Below are 5,960 nucleotides of genomic sequence, written 5' to 3' on the forward strand. Positions count from 1 at the left end.
CATGGAATAACTTTTTCAAGGCTTCTATTCATACTGACACCAAAATGCTGTAAATACAATGAATTAATATAGAAAAGTATACTTAGGAAGATCAGAGGCAGCTCTCATTTTGAAAGTGTATTCTGAGACTATTCCATGCTTGCATATTTTTTCCATATGCCACACTCTCAGATCTAGTCTTTATATTTTTTCATTTGATAAAAGGATATTAAATTATATACTGTATCTTTTTTTAAAATCAAATCTTTTGAGAGTTACAGGTAACTAGCAAAAACAAGATTCTTATTTATAACCTCAAGCTAGTATTTAATGCAAGAGGGAGGGGGTACATTATCAAGGAAGAAGCTCAGAGGAATAAAAAAAAAATTAAAGTCCTGTTGGTTAGGAGAAGCGCTTTTCCACTGAACAGACTACAATGCCATCTACTGGGAAAGTGAAGTTCAACTTCATTAAAAATAGTAAGGCTAGTTTAAAAGGCAAATAGATGTAATTGGAGAGATATCCAGTTCTATACCGTTCAGCATTCAAAACAGATAATACACACACACATGCACACACATATATATTTAATGACAAGATATGTTGTCATTAAAACAACAGTTCTTATTATAAATCATTATATTCTTACTCTGAGATCTCCTCCCAGCATTTTGCTTCTTAATTCCTAGCTAAAGGCTCTCATCTCCTTCCAACTACTATTTAGGAACAAGTTAACAGCACCCAGAACAACCTTGGTGTCATTTCCTGTAATCTCTAGTTTGTGATTTTTCACAAGAATATGTGCTAATATCTTTCCTGAAGAGATTTGTTTAACATCTAAAATCACAAAATGAAAAGCAAAGGTCCTGGTCATCTGGGGTGAAGAAGAGTGAAGATTAGAGAAAACCCTTGACATCACAGGCTTGAAGTGTCTTTTCCTATCTCCTTATGCTGCTTGGGATGCAGAAGCTAAGTTATCCTTTAAAAACTAAAAATCTGTCAAATTTTTGCAAGCTGGACTTACATTTCCACCAATGCATCCTTTGCTCATTTGTATACTTCTCTTTAATTTCAGCTGGCTTGGTCTATGATCTTTAAAAGTGAGAAATGGAAATTAAGCAGAGCCATTTCCCCCTCTCTATATAAAACTAATCAAATTGAGGAAACTGATGTATAGAAGCAAGAAGGGACTATCATGCCAATTAACTAAGAATCTGTTTTATAAGCACTATCAAAAGAAAACAATTTCCTACCTAAAAGTTATTGCCTATATATTCCTAGTACAGGTTTCAGTTCAGTTCAGTTCAGTCGCTCAGTCGTGTAGGCATAAGTAAACAGCAAAGATTCTCAATCTGCACACTATTCACATTTGGGGGGAGGTAGATAATTCCTTGTTATAGGGGGATTTCCTGTGCATTATAAGGTGGTAAACAGCATCCCCAGCCCCTACCCAATAGATATCACTGGTAACCCTCTACATACTCACAGCTAGGATAATCAACAAGGGCACCAGACATTGCCAGATGTCTCCTCAGATCAAAATCAACCACTCAAACTTTGATTACAACTGTTGCAGGATACTAATTTCAACTTCATATAAACTAGTTCTCATGTGATTCTCTATGTGGCGATGATTCATGTTGATGCATAGGTCGCAAAGAGTCAGACACGACTGAGCAACTGAACTGAACTGAACTGAAAGATATAAGAATATGGTAAAATAAGAAAGCCAATGGGAATTTGCTGTATGACTCAGGGAACTCAAGTTGGGGCTCTGTAGTAAACTAGAGGGGCAGGAATGGGCAGGAGGTGGGAGGGAGATATAAGAGTGAGGGGCCGTATGTACACCTATGGTTAATTCATGTTGATGTATGACAGAAATCAAACCAAACCAATATCAAACCAAATCAAGTCAATCAAAAATAAATAATTATAAAAAATAATATGGTAAGGTAGGTGTGAATGGGAGGATAGCAATCTACATTCAATAATTTCTTTAACCTCAAGTCCGATCAGGGCTCCTGACCTTTCCAAAGGACTCAATCACTAATTCTAGGGAGAGCTAAAGGGGAAAGTTGGCTCATGGATGGCAGCTGTCTAAAAGATATTCCCCAAAAGCAAAGGGGAAAAAATGCCATTCTGATGAGATCTTGGGGCAAGCAGGGGGCTGAGACAGAGAATGGGGAAAAGAATTGTTTTATTCCAAGTGCTTAAATTATAGAGCTTTACCATCCAAAGTTAAACAGCAAACTGAAAAACAGATGATCTTTAAAGAGGAAGTATTTCTCCTTCTGAAAAAAAAAAAAAAAACAGAAAATTTTAACAGGGAAGGTATCAAATTTTAACTTCTTAACAAGAAATGTAATTTGAAACCTTGTTGTGGATCTTTAAAAATCAGCCCTCCAGAAGAAAATATTAAGAGGAGAAGAGAGTGGGGAGATACATAGTTTCACATTCAAGAGAGCTAGTAAAGTTAGAATTATTGCCAAGGCAGTGTTGCTCTGCATTAACCCAAAATGCTTACAACTAGGAGTAAAGTCTTTTAAGCACTATCCCAGGACATGTGTGCAAAATCTCCATTTAAATTTCTCCAACAGAACACCAAGTAATTCTGCACTAACTAACAGACTGTATTAGATATGCATTGTCTATTTCCATTGCCCTTTACCATCTGCAAGGATATCAAAGTTTGGTTGGTGGGAAGTTTTCAATAACTAATCTTTTTGTAGCACTCACTCTGAAAAAGTGTAAACACCACCTGTCTCTGCCCTGCTCCTTTACCAACCGTTTGGTGATAACAGGCAAGAATGTAGAGAAATTTTTAACATTTAACATTTCTTAATACTCTGAAATCTTGCTTTTCCTCATTGTAGGAAAGGGGTATGTGGGAATGAAAAGAAACAATGCAAAACAAAATATATTCACTCTTCAAAACTGCAGTCGCTGGTACCACGTTCCCTAATACCGGTGGTTTTGTGGAGTGTTTTTTTTCTTTAAATGAGCTGGACCACACATACTCACTCATTCAGCGTAAGGCTATAGATGAACTGTCTCCGTATTTTTAAAGAAACTCAGCTTGTGCGGTCTGCTGATATCTCAGAGAAACAAGAACTATTTTCACATCTCATTCACATAATGGATGGAGCTACAGTGCAGAGCAGACAAGCCCCCTGGAAAGCATTCCGTTTGTCACTACATGTAGGAAAATTCTCTTATGCTCTTTCTACACTGAGTTTCCCAAACTAAGCTAGATTTCCACGCTAGTGTTCATGGAGTACATGGCACTGGATCCAGGGGGATAAAGATCACTAATGCACACACTTCCCATTCTGCCCATGGATTGTCATACTTGTAAATTTCAGCATACCTATATACTCTGGATATTTGTTAGGCTTCCTGCTACAAAGCTGCCTTTTTAAAAAACTGGTTTTTTACACTAAGAAAAAAAAAAAAGCTGATTGTCAAGATTGTACAGGAGTGTGTATCTAAAAGATTCTGTTTCAGTTCTCTACAGATATTACCTGAGCAGTGTCCCCTATCATTACCCACACCTGGTGGCCTGCCCCATGGTTCCCTTCCAGACAAAGACCTTCCCTTTGACTCCACAGAGAGGTCACTGTGCACAAAACACTGGTAGAATCCAGCCTGTTTTAGTCCCTTAACTTTTATCGTCAGTTGCTAAATTAGCTAATGATTAATTAGTTAATGTTTTCAAAGCACTTTGAAGATGAAAAGCACCGCCTGAGTGCTAAGTGTAAAACAGCATTAGTTATTCGACTCTGCAAAGACTAATTAGCTTTTAAAAAAATGTTCCCCCCAAACTGATCAATAATGCTTCTGGTATTATAGTAGGAGTGTTTGTCCCACAGATCACTAAGACCCACCTCACGTTTTAAGGCTTTTATGCCCCGAGACACGCAGAAATCCTGACCGAGGTTTATTGCTTAGTAACCCCTTGGCTTTCAACGTGGCTGGAGTTGGGCTAGTGATGTCATCTATACAAAACACAGCATTTTTGCTGTCAGAAAAGCTTTAAAGGATTATTTAACAAAGCTAAAAGTAAAGAACTAAACTCTAGGAAAGTGGTACAGAAACATGATCAGTGAACTTATATTTAAGAAGAATTAAGCTTTTAAAGTTTTTTTTTTTTTTCCTCTAAAAAGCTCTTTAACGGTGGTTCTCCAGGTGGCCTCTGAATTTATTGTGAGATTTCACTTTGATGGCTATGAGTCCTCATGGGGACTATTATGTCAATAATTTCAACAGCAACATTTTATTCCAGGTACAGAAATGACTTAGAAGATAGAGTTGGGGTCTGGAAATTCCAGGATCCTGCTTTAAATTGCCCATACCAACCACTATAGAATGAAAAGAGATAGCTTTTGCCATTTCTCCCCTCTCCAGCCTGAGTCTTAAAGCACAGACTCTTTTGTCAGCTTCTTGGATGCTAAGTGTCCCAAAAAACCATTCGAAAAAGTTCAGTATTTTATTTCTCTCATCCACTTTCAAATACTTCAATAATGTAAAGTTAATGGAAATTTTGAAGCTAAGATAAGCAATTCTGTAAACACAGTTTTGAGGATCATTTGTCCCCTTGGTACAAACACATACTTCTCCCCACTGTCTACCAGCAGGACTTGACCATAAACACTGGGGATCTGAGAATTCTTTAAAATGCCTGTGCTTTTTACTTTTAGTCAAAGTAAAAAAATAATTGTCTTTAAGATTAAAAATACTAAATAATTTCTGTTAAAGGTTGAATTTTGTTTTGAGTAATTTTTTTGTTTTGTTTTGAAGGAGGGCAATTTCAAACTAATATGAAGATGCTGACTTTTAAGGACATCAAGCAAACACTATTAATATGAACTCTCAAAATATGCAGTATTAACAAAATTAAACCTTTGTACAGATAACAAACCATAGAGACAACTGCTTAGAAAAATAAAAAGTTAATCTAAACAAAAGAAATTTCACATTTGGGAACATATGTTCCTTATGTATTTAGTTACTCTAAGAAAGAGTTTAGATGAACCACAAACATTATCGCATACATGTGTGTACAGATACATACACACACATATATACAACATGCATGTGATATATACACATAATCACACACATTGCACCCACATCAATCAAGCTTTTGCTAAACAAAAGGAAAAGAGTGACATGTGAACATATTCCCAGAACTACAGGTTTGGTATCGATAAACCTTTCTTGTGTCAGCCTTTCTTGTAGGCACTGAAATCTATCTGCCGTAAAAGCACAGTAAAATCACCTGAAAACGAAAAAAGAAATGGGCATAATGAAAAGTGTGGCCAGCTACTAGATGATTTCTTTGCAATTTCCTAAGTGAATACAAAAGAGCAGACACCTGAAATAATTTGCAAATCGCTGTAACCCAGACACTCAAAAACATAAAATATGAGCAGAATTTGGAAGGAGAAAGTGGTCCAGTCAAGGGCAGCTGTTACTTCCCAGGTCTCTAGAACTGCTGGACACTAAACATAGGGCTAGAGAAGAGAACAAAGTAGGGGGAAAAGTGCGATTTTGACTGGAAGAAGAAGTTACTTGGGAAATTTTAAGGATTACTTAAAATTCTTATCTAAATCAAGTTCCCTTCTGAATTTCTTTTTCTTATAATTGAACAAGTGTTAAACTGTATCAGGCTGTCACAGCTGTTCCAATACATGAACTGCACTTATAGTAACAGCTTTCGTTACACATTTTTTTGTGGAGTAGTTTTCAGCACACTGTGATCAGAGCTTGCATATTTTTATACTACTTGCATATTGAAAATAAACCCAACATTTCAGATTATTTTTCTCATACTGCATCTGGTATGTATGGTTTCTGAAAGACAAAGAGGCAATTGTGATTTCATACCTACTGATCTGAATACAACACCTTGTTTTATTTTTATAAATTATTCTCAGTATTTTAGTCAAAAAAACAAAAAAATAGAATACTTCTGTTGGGTC

This window comes from Moschus berezovskii, chromosome 22 (assembly GCF_049115385.1).
Source record: "Moschus berezovskii isolate FMDL1 chromosome 22, NW_MosBer_1.0, whole genome shotgun sequence".
Classification (NCBI taxonomy): Eukaryota; Metazoa; Chordata; class Mammalia; order Artiodactyla; family Moschidae; genus Moschus; species Moschus berezovskii.